Genomic DNA, 15513 nt, shown 5'->3' with positions numbered 1-15513 from the left:
GCTTTCCTCCGCCACTGCTGCTATCTCTACACATCAACTGAAGCATTCACAATCGTTAGTAAAATAATACAATTAAACCGACAAAAGTGAATACCTAGCAGTCTTCAGCTTCATAAATAAATCAACTGGTTAGAAATAAATCCTAACCTTAATTTATTACGAGTGCGCACTCTAAACTCATAAACGTTTATTAATTTAATATGCATTTTGCGGAATCACCCGCTATGGAATCACCCATGTACACACTAAATTAATGAAACGCCCGAAAATGACAGGCGTCCCCATCAACTTCTCGCACAAAGAATCCTCTTTGTGTATGAGCCCCGATCATCTAAGTTTACGGAATCCACCGTAAAACCTCACGGAATCCACCGTAGAATATGCCTCCTGGCATCAAGGTCACTGCCGTCTGTACCAGTCCCTTCTGTCGCCATATTCGTCACGTGGGATTCCACCAGAAGCTTCTTAGGAAGCTTCTAAAAGCCTCCTAAGAAGCCCCCCTTCCTGTGGCTCTTTAAGGTCTTACCCCCCCTCTTCCCCCCCCAAGCCCCCTTGTTCTTTCCCCCTCCCAGGTTTTTAAATTCCCCCCCCTAAGCCCCTTGTTTTCCCCCCCTCCCGGTATAATCCCCCAAAAGTCCTTATTACCCCCGGGTTTAAATTTCCCCCCCCCCCCCCCCCCCCAAGCCCCCTTGGTTCCCCTTCCGGTTTTAATTTTCCCCCCTAAGCCCTTGCCCTTTTCCCCTCCGGATTTTTCTTTAAGACTATTCAAGTCACACCCATAAGCCTACTTTGTCCTTAGACTACCTTGCAGACTTCCATTTTCTTGCATAAATTCCTTCACTCACTTTTTAAATCTTTTTGTGCAAGTGCTCTCGTAGCTGAGCTTTGTGTTCTTAATCTTATCAAACAAGCCGGTGTCCACACACTCCCATGTCCAAAACAAATCCAAGTCATCATCATGGCCTCGTATGGTATCCCGTAAGAAAGAAATAGCCGTGAGATAAAAGATAAGGAGGGAAGTAGAGGGAGTGAAAAGAGGGAGTGAAGGAGGAAGAGTGGGAAAAAGGTAAAAGATAAGGAAGGAGAAGACGGTGGAATTCCAAGAAGAAAAAGGAAAAGGCTATCTCGCATTCGAACTACGATGCCGCCAAAGAAAATCCAAGGTGTAGCTGCGGGAGGGTCATCTCCCGGTATCCATGTGGATATCTCACCTCAAAGCCAGGTTTTTCTTCTTGGTGTTAATTCGGTTTTAAGTCAATCATGCAAAGAAAAATTGTTAAGGAAAGATATATTTGTTCGAGTTATTTTAACGAAAGAGTTAGCTTATGAATGACAATTTATACAAATTAGCTTTCTTCAAATTGCATCAAGCATTATAAAATTATAGGCAAGATTAACCATTTACTATAGTAATATATTCCTAAAGTGTAGAAACTATATCTTGCACCAATAGTCTTATTCCTTTCGCAAAGAATCATGGTAAAATGCCTAAATTCATGAAAGGTTTCTTTTGATGCTCAAATTACTAGGGAGTTATCTTTGCTAGTTGCACATCTTAGCAAGGCAACTGTTGTTATTTGGCATAAGTTCATCTTTAAAGAAAACGGAAGTTAAATGTTAGGAATTAACAAGTATAAAAATTAAATATACAAACTCATTTGGAAAGAAAATGTAAGGGGGAATTTTTGGATGACACTCTATTAACACTTTTTCCCTACTATTTGAGGACTTGGAACTAATAAAGTGTGTATACACCAATTTCTCAGCTAGGCCTTTTGTCCCAAGGAGTATTGTCGTCTTTGTATCATCTTGGCATTATGCTATATGCCAAATTAAACTGTATTGATTAGGAAGGTTAATTGTCACAAGGGTAGTAAAACCGTGACAAGACGAGTAAGATTACCTTCCAAAAGACAACCGAACCAATCTAAACATAGAAACATTCATACCCTAAACACTTGACTACTTTCCTTACCGTAGGGACAATAAATTCATAAAGATAAGAAACTAGGGTTTGTCCCTAAGGTTCTTAAATGAAGAAACCCTAAACCTGACATACGTCAGCTTAAGGAATCTAAACAGATTATTCCATCGCCGAACTTGCACAACATGTATGAAATCATTTTGTGATTGATTCACAAGGAGAAAAGGGGAAAACCCTCTTCAAGGATGGCAGATCCTTACGCAAGTTATCTTGCAAAAAGACGTAGTTTTGGATATCCTTCTAAATAAGGAAAGTTGTAAAATAGAAACTAGCATATCTAAGGTACATTAGGGTTAACCAAGTTGGGTGTACCCTACACCCGAATATAAGGGATCTTGCCAAGTTACAAGACATCTTGAGAACGACTGCTGATACACTCAAAAAGGAAAGAACACTTCCTTAGCAGTTTGCCATACGACTGGGTTGTTTAATGGAAATGTTTGTGCTTGCTAGAGATTTTAGGGCTCTATTTGAATTATGAATTACAAATTAAATAAGTACCTATACTTCAGGTTAAAGGCCTGAAGGGAGAGGCAGCTTTAGTTACCCCCGACTGCCTGCCTGACCCTAACCAAGGGGGTTGTTTGACCGCGCCGGAAACGTGGACTGAACCCGCCACGAGAGGTATCTCCGTTGAGTTCTACTTGGACCAAGAGGACGCTTGGGTGCCAGGGGGGCTCTGGCCGTAAATCCCTCGCCTTCCGGGTCCTGCACAAGATGCTAACGTGTCTCGGGATTGGATCTCGAGGCCCGCATACTAGTTGACGGGCGAAAGCTTGGAATAGTGATCCCTGGAGATTACTTGTTAGCCTTCGGACAGATTATGGAAAAGCCTACAGGCGGAACTCCTTGTATTTCAAAGATAAAATGATGAAATGTTAAAAGAACTTGCTTGATGTTGTTTTTCTATGTCACGTGATAAGATTACGTGAAGGAACCAGTGCTTAACAAGGTTAATTAAAGAAGTTGATTGTTATATGTCAAATTAATGTGTTAGATAATTACATAACTAAAACAAACCGAGGAAAGTGCGGAGGATGGGCCATGGGTCTGTCCTATGGTTGGGTGGTCCCGGTTAGCCGGGAACTTTTCTCAATAATCTCGAAGAAACAGCGGAATGATCATCATCATCAAAAAGGAATAACGAGAACGATGACCTAGAGTTATGTCTTACCTGATCTACGCTGTTTTAGGGGAATGGAATGGGACTATGCCTTATGGCAGAGAGGTTGAGCTTTGCATCCCTCTCGTTTCCCATTCTCCTTGAACCAAATGCAGCGTAAATCCACTTCGGACCTGGCGTTTCTGCGTAAAGTAGTTCGCTCAGGTCTGACGCTAGTTGTTGTTAGCCAATGACCCATTAGGAAAACCCTAATTCCGGTCGATCCTAAGTGGGAATGGCCAGGATACTTCCGCTACGTGGCAGACGCGGGAAGAACTAGATCGCAAAACCCGTAACATTCCATGGGAGTGCCGGGCGGAGCTTTCTAGACATCCTTTCTGATGGACTGCTAAGACGTGTCCTGGATGATACTAGGGGGCACGTTACAGTTGGTATCATAGCCGACCAACAACGGAATTGTTTTTATGAGATCTCAATAAAATGAAATAAAGAAATTGTTGCTGTCCAAACATTTCCTCGTCTTCAATGCTATCTTGCAGAACTATGAAGCGTGGAACAAGTTTTTGGTGTTTCGGGTCATGTTTATGACTGCAATGCATTCTCCGCTTTATAGACAAAGAATTGGAATGATGAACATCTTGGAGCAGATTTATAATCCATCACCTTTATACGTAGAACGAAGATGGACAAGGTCTTCAGGAATCTACTACATAGCTGCCCACCGGTTCGCTTATCTACAGACCAACCTAAAGAGGATCAAGTGGTTGGAAGACTTGAAAGTCGTGAAGCTGTTCATTTTTGTGGAAGCTCACATAAATTCAACTTTACATATTCAAGGTCAGAGGGTTGAAATGAACTCATTTGTATATGAGGAAGTAACCCGTGTAATCCCAGCCGACAGGATTAAAGTGTTGGGCCGCTATGAGAAGTATGGATTCCAACGAAAAGGGTATCCTGAACTTGCAATGAATTATCGATTCCTAAAGATCCATGACCCAAAACCCTACTACTACATAGTTCCTGTAGACAAATGCAATACAACGTTGTTCTCCCCAAACTGAATGTAATGATTGGATTATCATCAAACGAAATGTTGTATAAGGCTACGCCCATGTAAATATAAATAAAGACTTCTTTTATCAATATCTGGCTGTGCATCAGAGTTGTTAAAAAGTTAATTAGCTTCATTATTTACGAGATAGTTGAACTAAAGTTAAGCTAACGTCAATTATCATATAATAACGTTAAGAAAACTTTTATCCAGGCACAACCCGAGGTACAGGTTCCAAATTCGCCCCTACATCAAGTACTGCTGTGACCCAGGAGAAGAAGTTCCTCCTCAAGCAGATAAAGCCACCCGAGTTTGACGGGAGAGGCAGATTCGTCCAGTCTGATGCTGAAATTTGGATTGAATCTATGGAGGATTACTTTGAAGCAGCTGGGACTGCACCTACCAATCAGGCCATGCTCGCCAAGTTAAAACTCACCGGCGAAGCTAGACTATGGTGGAAACAATGGTGCAGGGATCAAGGGACTTCAGAGGGGTCCGTTACCTGGGAGAAGTTAAAGAAAGCCGTGCAGGGGAGATATTTGCCACTTGCATATCGTACACAGAAAATGAATGAGTTCTACGAGTTAAAACAGTTAGGACTCACTCTGGACGCATACTACTCTAAATTCGTCTCACTTTTAAAGTATGCGCCACAGATGGGCATGACGCAGCAGGTGTCCAAATTTTGCGCAGGCTTAAATCCACCCGTAAATACCCGCCTCTAATCTATGCATCCATCAGATCTGCAGGATGCACTAATTCGAGCGGCGGCTATAATTCAGGAGGTGCAAGCTAGACCAAGGGGTAACAAAACTTGGTCCTATAGTGACCCGAATAGAGGAGCACTCAGACCTCAAGTGAAAAGAGTTCAAGATCACAATCAGGGACAAAGGAAGAAAGCAAGGACAAATAACGTCAATAACTTTGTTCCCACTCAAAGTAATAGCCGAAACCTTCGATGTTTCCACTGCAACGAACTCAGTCACTTCAAGAGGCAATGTCCCAAGCTCAGCGGGGGACATCGTCAAACGCCTTTCCAAGGTGCAGGCCGCGGTCAAGGAGCCACCACCCGTGGAAGAGGAAGAACTGCCTGCATTGCCAATAGGCAAAGATGCGAAGAAGAAGAAGAGGAAGATCCGACTATGGGAGCAGAATTCGAAAGAGCGACAGTCCATGCCGCTTTACACAAGAAAGGGCCGAATCGCCAGTTCTCGGTGATTCAAACACCGTCGGACTATCAAGGTAAAGGTTTCAAAACCTTGATTGATTGTGGCAGTATACATTCCTTTATCTCACCAGCATGTGCAAAAAGATTAGGAATAGCCACAGTAGAAGCACCTACCCTGCTTGTGGAATTGGTAAACGGTCGTGAGGTAACTTGTACCAGGCAAACTGCTTAAGGAGAAATTCTTTCTGGGAGGAAAGAAAACCTCAGTCAAATTCAGAGTCATGAATTTAGGTATCCATGAGTGTCTACTCGGGATGGATTGGCTTAAGCCTAATGACGCCCACATTCACTGTGGAAAGGGTCAAGTTTCCTTTCGAAACTCTGAAAGGGAGTTTGTCACAACTCAAGGTGAGGCAGGAGTGCCAAGAATCCAATTAGCCAAAGTATCTCGAATCATAAAAGGAGTCAGAAAAGGATTAACCATTTACCTGATCAAACTCAACAAGTTAGATCAAAAGCAAGAGTCTCATGAAGGACCTTCTTGGCTAAAGGAATACGCTGATGTATTCCCTGAGGAATTGATTGAACTTCCACCTCCAAGAGAAGTAGATCATGAAATTAGGCTAGTGCCTGGAGCTGCACCAGTTACAAAGAGACCTTATAGAATGTCCATACCTGAAGCAATTGAGTTGAAGGAACAGCTCAAGCAACTGTTGGATCAGGGTTACATCCGGCCTAGCAACTCACTGTGGGGAGCTCCAGTACTATTCCAGAAAAAGAAAGATGGGACACTTCGACTATGTATTGATTACCGAGGGTTGAATCAATCAACAGTCAAGAACAAGTATCCTATTCCTAGAATTGATGAGCTTCTCGATCATCTTCAAGGTGCAAAGATCTTCTCCAAGATTGATCTCAGGTCAGGTTATTATCAGATAAGGATCAAGGAAGAAGATATTCCAAAAACGGCCTTCAATACAAGATATGGGCACTTTGAGTTCTTGGTTATGTCATTCGAGCTTACAAATGCACCTGCCACCTTCAATAGATTAATGCATGATATTTTTAGACCATATCTTGATGATTTCGTGCTTGTCTTCTTCGATGACACTTTAGTCTATTCTAAACAGGAAGAAGATCATGAACCTCAACTTTGGATTGTCCTTGAGACAATGAGGTCCCATGAGCTGTATGCAAAAATGAAGAAGTGTGCATTCTTCAAGCGTCAGATTGAATATCTGGGATTCATAGTATCATCAAAAGGAATATCAGTAGACCCAGCCAAAGTCAGAGATGTGCTTGAATGGCCAATACCAGTATCCGTCAAAGAAATACGTAGCTTTCTTGGCTTGACAGGATGGTATAGGGTCTTTATCAAAAACTATGCTTTGATTGCAGCACCTCTTACAGACTTACTAAAGAAGCAGACTTCTATTACATGGTCAACTCCCGAACAAAATAGCTTCGACAAATTGAAGCAAAGTTTGGTATCAGCACCTATTCTAAAACTTCCTGACCTTAATAAGGAGTTCGAGGTAGTAAGTGATGCCAGCATTCTTGCCTTGGGGTGTGTACTTATGCAGGAAGGTCATCCAGTAGCATACTCTTCAAGGAAATTGAAGAGTCATGAAAAGAATTATGCCACACATGATCTGGAATTACTAGCTGTCATCCATGCTCTAAAGCTTTGGAGACACTACCTATTGGGTAACAAGTTTACTCTAGTAACCGATCATAAGAGTCTCAAATGGATTTTTACCCAGAACGAGCTCAACATGAGGCAACGTCGGTGGATTGAAGTATTGGAGGAATATGATTTTGAAATCAAGTACCGACCAGGGAAAGAGAATGTAGTTGCCGATGCACTCAGTCGCAAGGCATTCCTAAATTCCCTAATCTTGCAGAATCCATCAACGGCCAGATCTCTAGCTACAAAGGTATCTATGCCAAACAACCTTATACTTGAACTAGCCAGAGAGGAAGCATGCAATGATTTGACCTACCAAACAATGATAAAGGAAATATCTACCAAGGATCAGAATCAGAAGTTGCAAGCTAAGTATCAGGAATTTTCCATTGATAATGGGCTTGTCTACTACAGAACAAGGCTGTGTATACCAACAAGCCAGTCACTTAAGCAGAAGATATTATGGGAAGCTCATGATTCTCCTTTTGCAGGACATCCTGGCTATGCAAAAACTCTTAATGCAGTTAGGAAGAGCTACCATTGGGAGAGGCTTAAAGGTGACGTTCTCAAGTATGTCACCGAATGTTTGTCTTGCCAACGTATCAAGGCCGAACATGTCATGATGCCAGGGAAACTGCAACCGCTTGACATTCCCCAAATGAAATGGGAATTCATCAGTATGGATTTTGTTGTGGGCTTACCCCAAGTCCAAGGAGGATACAATTCCATTATGGTTGTGGTTGACATGCTTACCAAGGTTGCACACTTGATTCCAGTAAAGACAAACTATAAAGCCTCAGACATTGCAAGGTTGTTTATCAAGGAGATATTTAAGCTACATGGGTTACCATAAAGAATCATTAGTGATCGAGATTCTCTCTTCACATCACACTTCTGGAGAGCTATCTTTGAAGCTATTGGGACTCAACTCTGTTTTAGCACTGCCTACCATCCCCAAACGGATGGACTAACAGAGCGAGTGAATCAAATCATTGAGGATATGCTTGGGGCATACTGCTGTCGAGAGCCGAAGAGGTGGATTTAATACTTGCCATTAGTTGAATTTGCCTACAATGCTTCTTACCAGCAGAGCATTCAAATGACCCCTTTCCAGGCATTGTATGGTCATGATTGTCGAAGTCCCCTAAACTTTTCTAATCCAACCCTAAGAGTTGAAGCTTCAAGACAAATGTTGGAGGACATGGATGATCAAATAAGGTCAATAAGACAAGACATACAAGTAGCCAAGGATAAACAAAAGGCATATGCAGATTTGAAACGTCAAGAAAGAGTCTTCGAAGAAGGAGACATCGTCTTCATTCGGGTACGCCCTAAAAAGAGTTCTCTATCCCTAGGAGAATGCAAGAAGCTAAGTCCAAGGTATTGTGGGCCGTACAAAATCCTCAAATGCCTAGGACCCAATGCTTATAAATTGCAACTCCCTGAGAACCTAAAAGTTCACAATGTATTCCATATCAGCCTCTTGAAAAAATATGTACCCAACCCTAATCATGTACTTGATGACCAACAAATTGTAATGCCTAGTCAAGGAGTCCTTGAACTAAGGCCGGATAGAATCTTAGATGTTAGGGAGAGACAATTAAGGTCCAGAACCTTAAGAGAATGCCTCGTCCAATGAAGCTCTCTCAACCATCAATATCCCCAGTTTATCTCGAGATGAGGACATCTCGATTCTTCTAAGGGGGAGAGAATGTAATATTCTGAAACGCCGCATGTACCGCCTCCATAAAAACAAAATTGGATAATGAATTTTTTTTTAATTCCCCCTTATCCCCCAGCCGACTGACGAGCTGGAGGGAGAGGGAAATAGAATGGCCAGCAAAGCTCCTTGCTGGAGCTTCCTCATCTCTGGATCGCTATGGAGTAGACAGGTAGGGAGGGAGGACCCCCTCCCCTCCCCTATTTAAATCGAGGGGGACGTCGTGAGGAGGAGGTCGACCCGCTGTGAAGGACACGGCCGTCGAGAGAGAAGCCGACACATTGAGACGGCTGTGAATGAGTGAGGGGGGGGAATCGACGATTCTGACGTTGTGTTGATCGCTGCCATGGCGTGAGAGGGTTGATGCTGGCTGAGAGGGAGAGGAGTGGAACGTTGCTGCCGTGGGCCACAAAAAGGGCTGAACGATGCCACGAGATCGTCGCCATCTAATCTAGGTCGCTGCCCTTTGTACCAGTCCCTTCTGTCGCCATATTCGTCACATGGGATTCCACCAGAAGCTTCTTAGGAAGCTTCTAAAAGCCTCCTAAGAAGCCCCCCTTCCTGTGGCTCTTTAAGGTCTTACCCCCCCTCTTCCCCCCCCCCAAGCCCCCTTGTTCTTTCCCCCTCCCCGGTTTTTAAATTCCCCCCCCCCCTAGGCCCCTTGTTTTCCCCCCCTCCCGGTATAATCCCCCAAAAGTCCTTATTACCCCCGGGTTTAAATTCCCCCCCCCCCCCCCCCCCCCCCCCCAAGCCCCCTTAGTTCCCCTTCTGGTTTTTATTTTCCCCCCTAAGCCCTTGCCCTTTTCCCCTCCGGATTTTTCTTTAAGACTATTCAAGTCACACCCATAAGCCTACTTTGTCCTTAGACTACCTTGCAGACTTCCATTTTCTTGCATAAATTCCTTCACTCACTTTTTAAATCTTTTTGTGCAAGTGCTCTCGTAGCTGAGCTTTGTGTTCTTAATCTTATCAAACAAGCCGGTCTCCACACACTCCCATGTCCAAAAAAAATCCAAGTCATCATCATGGCCTCGTATGGTATCCCGTAAGGAAGAAATAGCCGTGAGATAAAAGATAAGGAGGGAAGTAGAGGGAGTGAAGGAGGAAGAGTGGGAAAAAGGTAAAAGATAAGGAAGGAGAAGACGGTGGAATTCCTAGAAGAAAAAGGAAAAGGCTATCTCGCATTCGAACTGCGATGCCACCAAAGAAAATCCAAGGTGTAGCTGCGGGAGGGTCATCTCCCGATATCCATGTGGATATCTCACCTCAAAGCCAGGTTTTTCTTCTTGGTGTTAATTCGGTTTTAAGTCAATCATGCAAAGAAAAATTGTTAAGGAAAGATATATTTGTTCGAGTTATTTTAACGAAGGAGTTAGCTTATGAATGACAATTTATACAAATTAGCTTTCTTCAAATTGCATCAAGCATTATAAAATTATAGGCAAGATTAACCATTTACTATAGTAATATATTCCTAAAGTGTAGAAACTATATATTGCACCAATAGTCTTATTCCTTTCGCAAAGAATCATGGTAAAATGGCTAAATTCATGAAAGGTTTCTTTTGATGCTCAAATTACTAGGGAGTTATCTTTGCTAGTTGCACATCTTAGCAAGGCAACTGTTGTTATTTGGTATAAGTTCATCTTTAAAGAAAACGGAAGTTAAATGTTAGGAATTAACAAGTATAAAAATTAAATATACGAACTCATTTGGAAAGAAAATGTAAGGGGGAATTTTTGGATGACACTCTATTAACACTTTTTCCCTACTATTTGAGGACTTGGAACTAATAAAGTGTGTATACACCAATTTCTCAGCTAGGCCTTTTGTCCCAAGGAGTATTGTCGTCTTTGTATCATCTTGGCATTATGCTATATGCCAAATTAAACCGTATTGATTAGGAAGGTTAACTGTCACAAGGGTAGTAAAACCGTGACAAGACGAGTAAGATTACCTTCCAAAAGACAACCGAACCAATCTAAACATAGAAACATTCATATCCTAAACACTTGACTACTTTCCTTACCGTAGGGACAATAAATTCATAAAGATAAGAAACTAGGGTTTGTCCCTAAGGTTCTTAAATGAAGAAACCCTAAACCTGACATATGTCAGCTTAAGGAATCTAAATAGATTATTCCATCGCCGGACTTGCACAACATGTATGAAATCATTTTGTGATTGATTCACAAGGAGAAAAGGGAAAAACCCTCTTCAAGGACGGCAGATCCTTACGCAAGTTATCTTGCAAAAAGACGTAGTTTTGGATATTCTTCTAAATAAGGAAAGTTGTAAAATAGAAACTAGCATATCTAAGGTACCTTAGGGTTAATTAACCAAGTTGGGTATACCCTACACCCGAATATAAGGGATCTTGCCAAGTTACAAGACATCTTGAGAACGACTGTTGATACACTCAAAAAGGAAAGAACACTTCCTTAGCAGTTTGCCATATGACTGGGTTGTTTAATGGAAATGTTTGTGCTTGCTAGAGATTTTAGGGCTCTGTTTGAATTATGAATTACAAATTAAATAAGTACCTATACTTCAGGTTAAAGGCCTGAAGGGAGAGGCAGCTTTAGTTACCCCCGACTGCCTGCCTGACCCTAACCAAGGGGGTTGTTTGACCGCGCCGGGAACGTGGACCGAACCCGCCGCGAGAGGTCTCTCCGTTGAGTTCTACTTGGAGTAGGAGGACGCTTGGGTGCCAGGGGGGGCTCTGGCCGTAAATCCCTCGCCTTCCGGGTCCTGCACAAGAGGCTAACGTGACTCGGGATTGGATCTCGAGGCCCGCATACTAGTTGACGGGCGAAAGCTTGGAATAGTGATCCCTGGAGATTACTTGTTAGCCTTCGGGTAGATTATGGAAAAGCCTACGGGCGGAACTCCTTGTATTTCAAAGATAAAATGATGAAATGTTTAAAGAACTTGCTTGATGTTGTTTTTCTATGTCACGTGATAAGATTGCGTGAAGGAACCAGTGCTTAACAAGGTTAATTAAAGAAGCTGATTGTTATATGTCAAATTAATGCGTTAGATAATTACACAACTAAAACAAACCGAGGAAAGTGCGGAGGATGGGCCATGGGTCTGTCCTACGGTTGGGTGGTCCCAGTTAGCTGGGAACTTTTCTCAATAATCTCGAAGAAACAGCGGAATGATCATCATCATCAAAAAGGAATAACGAGAACGATGACCTAGTGTTACGTCTTACCTGATCTACGCTATTTTAGGGGAACGGAATGGGACTATGCCTTATGGCAGAGAGGTTGAGCTTTGCATCCCTCTCGTTTCCCATTCTCCTTGAACCAAGTGCAGCGTGAATCCGCTTCGGACCTGGCGTTTCTGCGTAAAGTAGTTCGCTCGGGTCTGATGCTAGTTGCTGTTAGCCAATGACCCATTAGGAAAACCCTAATTCCGGTCGATCCTAAGTGGGAATGGCCAGGATACTTCCGCTACGTGGCAGACGCGGGAAGAACTAGATCGCAAAACCCGTAACATTCCATGGGAGTGCCGGGCGGAGCTTTCTAGACATTCTTTCCGATGGACTGCTAAGACGTGTCCTGGATGATACTAGGGGACACATTACAATACCGAATCACTTGTGGATATTATGCCTCTTATGTGAGATGCATTTGGAGCTGATTTAGCTCAGCCATTGACTGAACAATCCCAGATCTGTCCAAAACAGGGCAGCCACCTGTTACTTCAACTTTATGCTTATAGGTTGAGAGCGGAATTTAGGTCACGGGAAGTGCTTAAAAATAGCTAAAAATTATGAATTTCAAGGGAAAAATATTCACCGTCAAAGGCGACGGCTCGATCTAGGACAATTTTAAGCGTCAAAGTGCTTTAAAGGCGCCCGGGCGACACTTGTTGATTTTTCATAATTTTTCAAACAGTCCTGCAGATTGACACGAGCTACTGGCCAATGCGGGATGCTAAGCCGGACGCCCAGGATTTTTCAGAGCTCAATTCCGAGTCCGGACGGGGAAATGGCCAAGAAATCGGTCAAGATACGAAGAGGTGGACTTATTTTTGGCCAAAGTGGGCATGACCCTTGGGAGCCCAAGAATTTTATGCCACATGAAAAGTTAGCAACAAATCGTGGAGAGAGAGAGAGGAGAGAAGACGCCATCAGATCACGCCCGATTTTTGCGCCATGATGATGGGGAAGCCATCTCCTGCCTGTGAGCAACCCCCCCAATCGACATTGGGCATTGATTCCCCTCTGAACCCTGACTCTATCGCCACCCTTCGCTCGCGCAATGATGCCCTCTTTGAAGATCTCTGATTTCAGTCTTTCTCTCTCCTCCCTCTCTCTCTTCTAAGGGGGAATTCATGTGGGAAGAAGAAGGAAGAAGAAAGAATGATGGAGGCTTGTTCGGCATGGATCGGATTGCTCCATGGGCTGGAAATGGTGATTTGTGATTGTGTTGGACATGAAGTGCTGCTGATTTTCAGATTTGCAGCCATGGACACGAAACCCGAAACACGCAAATAAGCGGCAATTCAAAATTTTCAAAGGAAATTTGAGATTTCATGGCTTTTGATTGATAAAATGTTGTTCATGTGGGCTAAAAATTGTTCATGTTGTTGTTTTCCATGAGTATTTGCTGGTGATAATCAAAAAATCAGAAAAATATGCATCTTGTGGTTCAAAATAATATGCTAAAACACGTAAAATATGAAAAATCAAGGGAAAATGATGTTTTTGGGCATAAAAATGGAAAAATGAATAGGAACACCAACTAAACTTTCAATTTTGCTGCAATAAGGAACTAAGGGCCACAGCCCATAACCTATCTTGAATTTTTAGTAATAAAATAATGTAGAAAATAAGGGAAAATACAAGGAAAATGAAGAGAAATCACTAAAAAATAGGAGAAAAATGTATTTTGGGTGCGGAAAATTAATGATAAATAAGAGCAATGTTTGTGAATGTTTGTGGGGACTGAAGCATGAGGATTTTCCTCAGTTCAACCCCACATTCTTGTTCAAATGTGTTTTTCCTGCTTTTTATACATAAAATGATGGCAAAATGCCCTATAAATCCATACAACAAGGTAACATTTGATTGATGGGAGGGTAGAGTAGTTGAAATATGTCTAAATGCCATGTGAGATAATGGAAAAGTAGCTGATTTCTATGCATAGCATTTAGGACGGATAATAATTATAAAATAAGGGCCTAGTAGCACGAGGGTTTCCTCGGTGCTAGGTCTGTGCAATGCCGCATAAGAACGGTAGTTGGAAGTCATTAAAAGGATGTTTTCCACATGTGCACAATATTGATTCCATAACTGTTTGAGCACTTGGCATCCACACTATGCATAAATCATGGAAATATTTAAAGGTATCAGAAATCCTGGATGCACAGCAATTGTTTTCATTAGGACATTGACCCATGTTGAGTGAGAAACAGGACATCCTAAGCCATAGGCTAGTCGTGGGGTCTAGGGAAAAGAGAAGTAAGGACAATGGTACATTCCTGTATGCGATTAAATGGTACCTTGAGTGGATTTTATGCGAAATGTTTATATGTTGAGCGACGCATCGAGGGGCCAATCCCCAAGATGTAGGAGAGTCGCAGAGGGTTGACGGCATTCAGCCGTAGGGGGAACCCCATGTGTATGTGATTCGAGCCTTTTGGCTATGTGAAAGGGACTCCCTCTGAGGAGTAATATTGGGTTAGGATCAGTTGGACTACAGCGTATTACAAACGCAATGTTTAGGAAGGCAGAGATTTTGATAGACGCTCCTGGCCGCGAGGCTGAGGGGTTGTCTTGTGCATAGTGACGAGGCCCAGCTAGTGCATGAGCCAGTGCCGGCCCATTTTTAGGTCCATCAGTGGTGCGTCTGCCGAGAGCCGCTTAAAAGTGGCGGTCCTCGAATCATGGTTTTCTAAGGACCAACTAGCAGTTTATGCCAAAGGATACTGAGATTGATCCGTTATTTATTGATAAGCATCGTCTAGCAGAAATCCAAAAGCAAGAAAGAGACGAAAGAGCTAGGCGACGTGCTGAAATTTTTAGGAGATATTCCCCTAAGCGTAGCGGTGTTGAACCCTTACGAGGGAGTAGATCTAGTGGTCTTGGGGCCACAAGTAGCAAGTTAGGAGAATGTGGAAGCTCTAGTGCTCCCCTTCCTGCCATAAGCCAGTCTACATCAAGTACGGGAGGTGTAACCCCACCGTCCCCTATTCCTAGTGTAAATCCAATCCTCGTCATGGCAGAGCCTATTGCAATTCCAGCAGGAACAACGGATTTGCCAGCTCTAGGTTACCCGCTACCCATTTTTAATGGGCTAGTTGAGGAAGATGCGGAACTCCACATTAGGGAGTTTCAAAAGCTGATGTTTAACTGTCGCATTCAAGAAGAAGGGCATTTAATGATGTTCTTCAATATGACTCTCAAAGGAAGAGCCGCTATATGGTATCATGGTTTAGAAGCCGTGACCATATTGAACATTGATGCATTTTATGGAGCTTTTCGAAGGGAGTTTGCCCTTGAAAGGGGTGGGCAATATTGGTTGCGTGTACTCAACGTGACCCACCAAGAACCACACGAGGATATTCGTGCTTATGCGAAGAAAATAAAAGAGGTTTTTCGTAAGTTGGACACCTCTATTCCTATCCCCGCAGCTGCCCAATTGCAATATTTCCTACATGGTTTGGACTTTAATATCCAATTGCAGTTGAGTAGTGTCCCCTTGGGGGATATAGATACTGCCATTACACGAGCACAAGAGGTGGAATCCCGACTACAAGCAGCCTATG

This window comes from Lygodium microphyllum, chromosome 7, assembly GCF_053477565.2.
Source record: "Lygodium microphyllum isolate KBCC chromosome 7, Lygodium_microphyllum_v1.1.10, whole genome shotgun sequence".
Taxonomy (NCBI): domain Eukaryota; kingdom Viridiplantae; phylum Streptophyta; class Polypodiopsida; order Schizaeales; family Lygodiaceae; genus Lygodium; species Lygodium microphyllum.
Note: the sequence above shows the minus strand (reverse complement) of the source record.